This window comes from Mycetomoellerius zeteki, unplaced genomic scaffold (assembly GCF_001594055.1).
Source record: "Mycetomoellerius zeteki isolate Tzet28-1 unplaced genomic scaffold, Tzet1.0 scaffold138, whole genome shotgun sequence".
Lineage (NCBI taxonomy): Eukaryota > Metazoa > Arthropoda > Insecta > Hymenoptera > Formicidae > Mycetomoellerius > Mycetomoellerius zeteki.
Genome location: NW_017256319.1, coordinates 540303 through 553312, shown reverse-complemented (window position 1 = coordinate 553312; position 13010 = coordinate 540303).

Below are 13010 nucleotides of genomic sequence, written 5' to 3'. Positions count from 1 at the left end.
ACGCCTGTATATATATATATATATATACACACATACACACACATCGATCCTTTTTACGTGTTATCTTTCAAGGAAGCAGACGAGTTACGACAGAACGTCGGCGACGTTAATTCTCCGTCGTGCGAACGAAGCACAGATAATCTGTAATTCTACGGTCTCTTCTGATAAGATCAGTTAATATCGGGTCTCTAGCATTGCAGTGAATCAACTTCGCTTGACGTTTTTAATTGGTCAACTGATATATCGCTCCCGTACTTCGAAAGTGACACAACTCAAAAAACGTGATTTTCAAGTTATTACCATGAATGAATTAAGTAACATTACTCTATTACACAATCATCGACTAATTAACTTCATAAAAAGGTCATCACAATTTAAAAGAAAAAAAAAATGATTCAAAAGTAATCGTCAAAATCGTCGTAACTAAAAAAGGAGTTTCTTAAAAAATTGTGAAATAAAAATGATAAATGGAAATTGTAAGAAATTCAAAAAATATTATTAACTTTTACAAGATGAGAAAACTACTATAGTGGCGCTGAAACAGTATCATTTTAAAGCAAGGAGTATAAAGAAATAATAAATCCTAACAAATTAGTCAAGAAAAACCTGTAAGATTTTAAAAATAGATCCCTATTCTCTAAAGGTTAAGCACTAAGATGCTTTAACCGAATATGGCTTTCTTCGCTTATTTATGACAAAAAATGATATTTGATCATGTTAAGAATATATTCTTTTTGCTGATATTTGATTATTCTTTTTCAATAATAATAATTATTGAAATTATTGATAATTCAATAATTTTCTGGCAAGTTACAAAATAATTTTCCTCTTTTCTGAGAGATTTAATTTTTTTATTAAAGCAATTCTTCATGCTGCTTATAATGAGTCATATTTCTTTTTGTGAATTTATACAATTGCCAGTTTCAGTAGAGGTAGTTTGGAAATTATATAAATTCTGGAAATTGTATAAATTCATAAAAAGAAATATGATTAGGTATGAAGAACCGCCTTGACTGAATATAGCCTTTTTCACTTACGCGTGTCTAATTATCATCCATCAATTTTCACTTAATATTTTGAGTTGTCAATTTTGAAATAAAGCAACGATATATCTGTAATGATATAGTCATTACAGATTGAAGTACAGACGTATATATTTCGAAGTTATTGTAAAGAGCAAACTCAAAAGTTTGAAAAAGATTTGATGGTAGACATGGCGTGGGTGTATTTTATGCTTAACAACATATAAATGCCTCAGATATCAAATTGCATTTTCCAGATATGCACGAACAGATCGCTCCCATGTTTAAACAGCTACGCGCGAGAATCACTGGATGCACTCGTGCAAATGCTTTCTGTTTATTATCTTTCGCTGGAAGGAATCTCCCAGTGATGACAGAGAATGGTTTACTGTCGAACTTAATGAATAATCTGCGGTTTCACGATCTTGCCTTGTGGCAGCAACCATCTTTCAGTCTCTAAATATTATCTTGGAAAGTTCATAATGTGACTTTATGTTATCGTAACAGCCTAAACAGTAAAATACCTTATCTTTTTACAATACATTTACCGCACATATATTTTCCATATAAAAGAGGATCTTATATACATAAATAAAATATATAAATATGTTTAACATTCAAATGAGAAAATATCAACTCTCTCTTTTATACGTTAAGATTTTAGAGTAGAATGATTATGTCCATAATATTTATGTGGAATGCAGAAAATGAAGATACACATAAAAGTCTATGCTAACTAGCGCTGCTTGAAATTTTTGAATTTTCATACTTACAAACTGGTTCACTATTGTCACGGCTATAAAAGCCCATGAGCAATGTAGCAGAACCGAGGTCCATGACACCCTTTATGCTCTCGAACCTTTATCTTTATCGTTATGCGTCGTTGTTTCAAGCTCTTTATGCCTGACACGGGGTTCCCATTAACGTTTGATTTACAACTTTCTACAAATCTATAAAGGTGCCTTCACCTCCGTCGAGGTATAGATTTCCTTTCGAGCGGATACGACGCGACGCGTATATTGGTCGTGAGTGACACACACGCACGCACACGTGTACGCGCACGTACGCGCATCGATATTTTTGCGCGCGTTTGTTCATCCGATCGTACAAGTTTGGATGCGTTTGCTACGCACACGCGGACCTAAGCGTGCGGGATCTCGCATCCCCGTGCTCTCTCATCGCCGCCACCCCACCTGCACCGCCTTATAAGAGACTCCGCCGTGTCTCGATGGGACAATATTTGGCTCGGCGATGCGCGGCCTGATCGGCAGGCATGATAAAATTATACACTAGGCCCATAAACGGCCCCGAAACTCGGCCGTTAAAATTAAAATCTGCCGCAAGACGTTGTCCGCCGATGAATTACGATCGAGACATGTCGGTGCACCTTACGCGACGATCCTACTGTGACCAGGGGACCACCTCTGGTTTTCTTACTTCGTCACTTTATATACCACTGTGGCGGTTATATGCGCGGTTTAATATTAGCCGTTTCATGCTTGCATCGGTAATTTCCCAGTCTTTCGCGGTTACAATGTAAAGACGCAGCGAAAGAATCAACCGGGTATGTCTCGCCTGTTTCCACTATCGCCTCAAAATCAAATCATTATAAGTAAATGTACTTTTCTTACTTACGTTTTCCTATCGCTAAAGTATAATTACGTTAAAAAGAATGAGCTTATTGATAAAAACGCATCGTATACATAATTTGCGTGATTTATTCATACTGTAAATAAATTTTTATAGCTATAAATTTTATAGCTTATTCTCCGTGCTAATTCGCTGATGACTATTCCGTTATGATACTCTCTCCGATTTTAAATTAAGCCCAAATATGCAATAAATATTCATGAGAAGTAGCAAGCGTTGGAAACATAGCAATAGGTGTCGTGAGTTGTTTTTCAATTTGCACACAAATTCCATTTTGCAACTTCATAATTTGATTGCTTACAGCGCCTTGTCATAATGATGTATAAATATATAGATTGTATAACGCGCGCGCGCGTGCGATGAATTTTTTTTTATGAAAATTGCAATATATTTTATTTATCTAGTTATTATAAATATTTTATATTTAAGCGTATGCAATTAAACAACTCCAACAAATAATCACACAATCATAAATCCGTAAACCTCGTAATTTAAACATTTTATGTAATAAACATATAATAGAATTAAATATTTGTGTGGCTCTACAAAAAACAATCTATTCTACTAGACTAGCGTGCGAAATGATTGATTTTATACTTTTTCGTAGCTTTTAACCGATAGCCAGATCTCTTTTTTCAGAGATACGTTGCAGCATCGCTTATTTATTCCAGCAATAAATAATTCACTCTTTCTGAGAGATCCAATCTTGCACTACAAAGTAGTGGCGAGTGTAACAGCCCACTTTATCATGAAATACCGCGGAGGAAACGCCGCATACTATAAATGATAAACTTGACTCTATCTTATTTTTAACTCGCTATATTCTTTATCGGCCATAAAGCCGTAGAAAATGTCGGGCAGAGAGACGACGTTACGAATAAAGGCTTCATGTCTCAAGCCCATAAAATCAGCGCGGATGTATTGTAACCTCGCTTGCATATAATATGGCATCATGTAATAAACTCCCTGTGGCGTGTCTGCAAGACGATTGGGTATTACTTTTCGTTTTATTATCACTTTATTATTACCGCGCGTTGCCTTTATAGCCATATTAAGACGGCGGCGAAGATGTGCGATCGCCGCGTGTGCGTGTGCATGCATAGAGTGATTCACCTCCCTCAGAGTTCTCTTCCTTGCCATTTTACCACTCTATCAATTATGAGTCGAGAGGATGGGCCTCAAGCCCTTTTTCGAAGAACGGGAGTAACGGACGGTAGCATTTCATATATTATAAAGTCGATTGTCGCGATGCGACAAGTACCGAGATTCTAATGAAGATTCGTTACGCTTGGCGAAAATTTTACGATCACGTATTAAATTAATCTAGCTTGAAATAGCTAGTTGCGCTAAACTTAATAACGTGATATCTTTAGAACTAGGTGTATACGCTAATTTAATCATGTTTATAGCGTACAAACTATTTAATACCGACATTAATTCTTAGTTATGAACATCCTATAGCTATAAAACTGCTATGCAATACGAATAGAGTTATTACCCATGGATAAAAATATTTATTGAAAAATTTATGAATATCTTCAAAATCATCTATCGTATCCTTGTTCTTCATACTATTTTACATTATTTATTAATATAACATTTGTCAGTATTTTTTTACGAATTATATATTTAATCATTATTCATGCATTAATATGTTTCAAATGAAACAATAATGTATAATTAAAAATGTTGAATAAGAATTTTAAAAAAGTCAATATTTACCACAATTTTAAAGAGGTCAGTATTCTCACAAAAGTAAGAAATATAAAACGTATATAATATTATACATGATAATATTATAATAAAGAGGAATAAAAGACAATGTAACAACGACAATGTAGGACTAACAGAAGAAGAACGAAGGGTTGGCAGACTGGCGAAGGGCACGCGAAAGAAAAGAAGAGGAAGAACATGAAGCTAAAGGGTCAAAGGTGAAACCCAGCCTCTCGCCCTTGCTGGGCGGAGAGATCCAATCGGAATCCTTGCTATACTCGGACTCCTTCATCCACCAACTCGCATCATGCCCTCATTATACTCCTATCGTGAAGTGCGATTAGAGGTGCAAATTTGTTGGAATCGTTACTGCGCTCCGAAAGTTCAGCAATGTAAATCCCGTTCTTTCTTATTTCATAGTATAGCTTTCAAATTATAAATGTTATATACATATAAAAATGAATATTTACATTCAATCATAAAGATAAAAATAGAACTAATCAATACGTATTTATAGATATTAAAGAAGTCATTTATATATCTAAAGTAACATAATATTAATACATTCCTATATTCTTATTCTTACATTTAAGATATAAAAATATGGAGAAAAGCATGCGCTCATGAAAATGCAAGGGACCAAAAATATCTCAGCGACATTCTTCCAGAAAACTTTCAAAAACTACCTACAAGTGATTGCTTATCGTCGTCGAACTTTCAGGGGTTTCAGGAAAAATAACCGATCGGATAAGATCTTTATGTGAAATGGAAGAGCTGAAATATTATACCCGTTAGAATCCAAATTGGGTTCTTTTAAAACGCCCTGCAAGCCGCAGGTATTTATAATTTCAACCTGATTTTGATGTACTGAATTTACATAGCGACTCTGTGTGTCCATCAGGGGCGAACCGCACTTATAAATACGCTATTTTATTCCACGGACGTAGAGATACGATTTTACGGACACGACGAATTTTTACAGATTCTAAAACGTGATAACTTGATCATATTTAACGCATCTTATTATACGCCAAACCAAATCTAATGTGCGAGCTTAATGTTTTGTGTCACAATATAGGTACATATATTCAATCAGAGATTTTTATATCACACGTATCTCTCTATAAAGATAAGAATCATAACGATATATAATCACATAAAATAATATTATCGAAAAAACCTATAGGACTTTGCTACGCATCGACAAGTTTGACTTTACTCTGCTTTAAGACATCCTAATATGTTACATGTGTAATTGAAACGAAATGCTATGTAATTGATATATAAAATAAAAATAAGTAGAAATTATATGATTCATGTTTCAAATTAAAATCATGCGATTTTTTTCTAGAAAAATCAGTGTATAATTTAAAGTTAAAATACATTCGAAACAAGAAAATAATATTCTGTAACAATAGGATGTATATAGGACATTAATAAATGTTGGGGCTTTTCAGCCCAAGATTTTTCCCCTCAAAACCTATATTTCATTCTCCAAAACTGCTTTTTATGGTGCAAGGTTCGAAAATATTGTTTCGAATCTTAACGATCGTTTGACAATGACGATCGATAGTCATCGTTGAAATACGGTCGAAACTTTCTAGGCCGAAGCAACCGCGGTCAACCCACGGACCACCAGCATCGACGACATCCACGAGTCAGTTGCATACGTTAAAGGGACAGGAAGGAGGGACGGCTGTTGTTGTTTTTAATTATGTTTATAATCAACGCGTGGCATGTCTATGGTAATCGGTACCCGCCTATTCGGTCGGCCAGGCGAGATTTACAGCCCAGTTAGTCTCGCTTGCAATGACTCTCAAATCACACTCAACGGATCGACATTAAACGGGGGCGATATGTACCGTTCGAGGATCTCTGCTCTAATAAAATTATTAATAAATATATTTATTTGCGCGTTACGTATAGAAAGTAGAACCTTATAAAATATGTTATTACAAAAAATAATTATTTATAACAAATTATAGCGTGATAACAAACGTGACACGTCATTCTACTTATAGCTATTGTACAAAAAAGTGTAATATAAATAGTAAATAAAAGTTGGAAGAGTAACTAATATTTTCAAATAAAATATTGTTAATATATTCCGATAGCAATTATAAAACAAAAACGTAATTTAATTTATTCTTATTTGTAAAATAAGTAACTCTTCGTATTTTGCGTCTAATACGATAGACACATTATTAAATTATATGTATTACGTATAACACAGTTAGTAGATAAAACAGTGATAATTTAAATAAGATTTAAACTAACATGTTTTTGTCTCAATATATTGAATTTACGCCATAAGCCGTCGACGTTAATACGAACAAGAATAGAGAGTAGACGTAAATTGAAAGATGTCAGTTACACGCAACGAGGGAGCCGTCGAAAAAAATGCATCATGCCCCGAGGTGACCCGGCACCTAAAGTGAGATTTGCTAAAGAGTCTTGATCATGCGAGGCTACATACACACTTGTATATACCAAACAACACAGAACTGCGCCTGCTAATGACGCGGAGAGATACCGCCGATATCTCTAATTAATTCCTCCTATCTTCTCGATATACAAATGCCCGTTGGCCCACTGTAATACCGAGACTTGTCGTATAGCAAGCGGCGTTCTTTCGGCGCCATTGAAAAAGATTTACTGAGCGTTCCGCACGACAGCGGAGAGTAGTTAGTAAAACCGTAAGAAAGGAAGTACACTATTGTCCGTAAAAGATCAATTACATTGCTAAAACGAGAGATAGCATGCCGAGGACACGGCTCGGTGGTATACAAATAAAACTTATTGCAGAGTCGAATTGTCCACTGCTAAGGAAACACAGCACTCGATTTACGTAGCACATTTTTTACAATCAGTTTCGTGACGGGCAAAAAATGAATAGAGGAATCTACTTCAATTGTAGAATCGATATAATTCGTACACCCTCATCGCAAATACTAATAAACTCAAGTCGTATATGCTTAATTGTCAATCCACGACGATCGATTGTATATTTATAGAAGTATATAAACGAATCCTTCTCCCAAAAAGTAACTTCCACCGAAAATCATCCGAAAGCCCGTATGTATTTACATTGGATGTTAAAGCGAATACGACGTTATATAATATAATATAAAATGCGAGTGTGTTATAGCCCATTCGCGCATAACATCTAGCGAGCGTAGCTGGTTTGATTGGTCTGAGGCATACCGAGTGATATCCGCGTGTTCCACGCCGAGGCCGAGGGCTCGTCCGGACGCGCAAGCGACAACGTGTGCGGACATTAAAGCATAAAGTATCGCGGGACGGCCGTGTAAACGAGACATCGCTTTGATGCCCGTGACGAGGGGGGATAGACAGAGAGAGAGAGAGAGAGAGAGAGGGGGGGGGGACGGAGAGAAAGGACGCGCGAGAGAGCGAGAGACAGATGGACGAAGGGTGGAGGAAGGACGTACGACAACCTACGAGCAGAGATCCTCAACCGGTGGCTACCACTGCGCTCTGAGGTAGGATCGGTCACGCTTTTGTCGGCACCGGCGGACAATTTAATCACGACGTTATTGGAGGGTGGGCGTGAACCGTTTGTTTGGCCGTCTATTAGGCAATAATAATCGGGGTGCGCCCGTTCGGAGGAGAGCCCACGAGATAATTTATTCCCGACGGAGGCGCCCTGCGGCCTTGCCACGCCCAGATACGCCACCAGCGCGCTCGCCACCGCTTTCGACGCGACGCGACGCGACGGTGTGCTTGAGGCTCGCGCCGCCACAGCCGTCATCATCACCACCACCACTACCACCGCCGCCGTTACCGTCCCCGCATCACGCAGCTTCTTTATAATGTAGCGTCTGCAAACAAGCACGTCATAAACACACCCCTAACAGCAAATACGACCGTTTATTTTCGCGTCTCGCTCAACGACCCGTTGCCAGCGGGCTGTGTTTATTGGTACTCGGGTATGACCGGCTCCGATAACCACCAGCCGCGAGCTGCATTCGTTAGATAATTTTTATGGTAACACGTCGACTTATTGCGACGAGTGCCGCGAATAGAATTGTGATCCCCGCTATGAGAACTGACATTACCGCTGAGATAAAATGAAATAAAATGTCTTTGGCACAGTCATTTTAAAGTGCGAAATACTTTGCAATAACTAAATTACGCCAGATAATCTCGTAAGATAAAATTGAATTGATTAAGATGTAAAAATATTATATTAAATACATTTCATCCATTTGATAATTTGAATATATCATTCGAAACGCAAAGAGCTCGTTTCGCATCTATCAAATATGCTGTAAGAGGATATCACGCGTGCGGGACGACAGACACAACGACAGTCTGCGACGAGAAAGCAAAACCGTGCGCGCGCGTGCGGAGTCTGGCTCGTATCCGGCGCGGAGGGAAATCTCCCGAGGGTAGGTTTAAAACAAGGAGAGACTCGAAGAAGACGGGTGCCTCGTGAGACTGACTCGGATGCTTTGATTCGGCTTTGCCTCGGCAATGCATCCAAGGCCGCCTCGAATCTGGACGCATAAACATGCCAAGGATCGTGGGACGTCACTCCCCACATAATAACAATAAGAATCCGTCGGCTCGCCTCCGTCCCGTCGCACGTCACATCATGTCCTCTCGCTCCCTCGGGAGAGACAGCGCCACGAGATCCCACGTGATTACAGCCGCGGGAGCGTCTTCACAAATCACTCGGCCGCTGCGCTGCGGACTCCTCGGCGAGGAGTTGCGCGCTCCTTCCGCTCTCCTCCCCCTCGTCGACGTCCATCGACCTTCCCTTCTTCCTCCTCCCCCTTCCTCCTCGCTGTCTGCCCCATCCTCGCGTTCCCCCGCGTTGACTGCGTACCCCAACGTGCCCCCTTCCCAGGGGCGCACGTACTCATACCGGGACTCGTCCAGGTATACCAGGTATACGGTAGACTTTCGATAGTCTTCCCGCATGTATTCAACTTGCTAATAAGTTACATCCGGTCTTCTTTCGCGTATATCGAAACACGCAGCGTACTGAGACATGTCGAAAAACGTACGTGGGACCTCGTCTCGTTCATCAATCCTCGCAAATAGACACGACGTTTCGAACGTCTTTCAAGTTTTGTGAGTCAAGTATCTACCACTCGTTACGCAAGCCATTACATTCTTCCATCAATTTTTAAATGTTACATCGTGTTCTTTAAGACAGTTGGGTGAATTTTTAGCCCATATTCATGTATGTACTTACGATTTTTATCATATAATCGAAAATATGTGACTCTGTAACAAACATAGAGCTCGAATATCCGATTATTGATGATTGAAACATAACCGCGGATAAAAATTAAGCGATTTGTTGCGAAACGTTGACATTTAGGATGCAAGTAAACAAATTCATGATTTATAATATACCGTAATATTCACACAATATTACCATATTATTATAACACAAACTAACAAAAAAACCGACCGTTAGGTTAAATTGTACAGTTGCCTCAATTACATCGTCGATAATATCGATTTTTCAATGCAAGTCATAATCGTTAAATGAAATCCGTTAAATCCGCCCCTGCCCCCTCCTGCAGCTCCTTCGCTTTAACCATCTTCGATCTTCAGCTCCATCAGACTCTTACACTCTTGTCCAGCGGCGAGGTAGCCGTTCAACGCTCAGCTATCCGTGACATAAATCTATATTATACGCTATAGTCCCTACATTCACCGCACGCATAGCACACAACTCATGAGCACACTGAGTAAATGGATACTACTGACACATGTGCAAATAGTGTATTAGCTATAAGATAGCCATGAAAATATAAAGAAATAAGCTTAAATAACAATGGAAATCCATTTAAATTGAAAACAGCAGCAGACAAATCTATAAATAATATAATTTAAGCAGAACAATATTTAATTCTCTTATTACAATACTTGATTTTTTATATGTAATTAAACATTCATTTTTTTTAATTTCTTATTTAAATGAATATTTATGATAATCTTATTGATTATCACATCGTAATTACAATTCAATCTTTTTTTACTAGAAATTTTAAATCAGTTTTAATAAACAAAAATTCAACTGTAAATATAATAATATAATATAACTGATATCTTACTACAATATTCTATTGATACAATTGAACAATTTGTGATAATTTTAACATATTTTACGTAACTCAAACAGTCCACTCAAATTTTCATGTTAATTTAACACAAGATAAATAAGAAAATAACACAAATATTATGTAAAAAAATTAAGAAAGAAAGATATTGATATAATTTGTAAGCAAACTGTAAAAGCATATTTTTCAGTAAAATTAACTTTTATGATATATTAAATTAACACGTATTTTATTTTTATTTATCTTAAAATTTACACTTAAAACACATTATTTTTATGTCATTTATCCATTTATTCATAAATTGCATTACTTTGACACTAAGAAACGTTGAATATCAATTTAACACAAAATCTTTAAATAATATAATCACATTAAGTTAAATTAACATTTGAATATATTAAAAATTCAACACAAAATTATAACAAGGACTTGAGTAGACCATTTTCAACATAAATACAAAATACTTTTTACTGTATAGAAATCTCGCTTAATCGATCAAAAAATTTTTAGATCGCGCAACGTCCTTCTATAAATCTATAGAATGCATCAATCTGTTTATACGTTAAATCGAGAGTGTATTGGTGCGTAATAACGAGTCCTTCACTCACGCTGGATGCTGGCCTTGTCCTCCTCGAGGATCTTGAACGGGGAGACTTTCTTCCGTGCACCACCAAGATCGCTCCCGCATAACATAGCGGCAGCGTTCGCCGGCGAGCAGCCAATTAAATAAATATTCGTTGACATCACGGTCGCGTCACTTCTACAAACTGCCCCCCTTGACATTCGGCCGAACGGAGGTATAGTCACCCCTACCTCCGCGGGAGCGATTCTCTCTTACCTTCTCCTCTTGTCTCGTCGTGACTGCCGCGGGTTGGAGAACGCAAGATGTGCGATTTGGAATTTGCCACTGTTCACCACAGTTGAACTGCGAGTAACTGCGCACGTTGCTGTTTCAATGCCAAAGCGCGGCGAAATGCAATATGTATCACGCAATTATATTGTCTTTTCACGTTGCATATAATTTAAACATGATTAATTAACATCGAAAAAAAACTCGATACGATTTATACAAATGTTACGTAAATTTTGTTATAGTAATGACACAACAAAATTCATATTAAATAAATTGAGGGGATGGGTGGAATAAAGGCTTAATTACAAAATCTTCATTTCAATAAAAATTAAAATAACTTGCTACTTTTTAATTATATATAAATGGGTACGGTATCAAATGAATTTATGTAATGTCTTTAAGAAGTTACATGGCACAATACTCTTCTCCATTACGCGATCAATATTATATAAAAAAGCTAATCTCCGGAAAGAGGATCTAAGTAGAATTGTGTCTTTATTCCGTCCACCCCCTCCTCCCCCTCAATTCTTATATTATGAAAACAAATATTAATGAGAAATTGAAAATTCTTTTGAAGAATTAAACTGGACAATACTGTAAAGAAATATATCATAATAAAAAAAATGATTATGTAAAATTGTATATAAGTGCATCTTATTACATCGCGTAATTACTACAAATTAATAAAATATTCTATTCACATATTTTATCATTCAAAGGCATTCAGGACTATCACAAGGGCGTTGAAACGGAAGGAAAGTAGAAAGGCAGGAGGAGATTTAGAGGTAAAATAAAACGAAAGAAGAGAAGAAAAGAAAAGCACGACAAACGTGGGCGTGCATTCGCGTGTATGCGTCCTCTCATCCGCAGGTCTCTATGACACGTTATCCCGAGGTGTCGAGGTATTCTCTCCGCCGTTTCGGCCGCGGTGGGGACTGAAAAGGGATCCAGCGAGAACAACCGAGATATATCGTCCCGCTGGCTGTTAATAAGACGAGACAATGCTCGGGGACCGTCTGCGACCGTGTGTTGCCGGCGGAAAGCTCTGGCGCGCGAGCGTGTGCGGACACAACGTTGTGTGCGCGGCCGGGATCTCACGGCCGTGTGCTCGGGCGTTCATATGTTTATTAGCCGGACCCGGCATAAATAACGCAGCTATAAGGTATAAGAATGAGAAGAAAGGGTGGTAGGAGTACGGCGGGGTACGGGGAGAGAGTCTCCGGACTGGGCCGATCGAGGGGCTGGTGGAACACCGCGACCGCTCCGATGGAGAAAGGGAGAGAGGAGAGGAAAGGTTGGCAGAGCGTGAGGACAGGGCGGACGAGCCTCGGTCCCGAAGATCGCCCGAGTAAATTGTCACACGCTCTCTCTGTTCTGGGGAAACGAAGAATTGGGGTGGTGCTGCGGTGTCTCCAGGAGGAGAGGGGTGACGGGGAAAGAGAGCGGGAGAGAGGGGCTGAAGACGACGATCGGTCCATAAGAAAGAGGTGACGGTGGAGGATCGCGGGTGGAAAGAGATCCTATCCTAAAGTAGACTATATAGAGACCGAGCGGAAACAGGAGTGTGCGTGAACGAGAGAGAAAAAGAGAAAGAGAGAGACAGAGCGGATAGCACGATCGTTCCTTTTTTCACCCGCGAAGTCAAGACGAAGAGATCGAGAACGGAGGGATGGT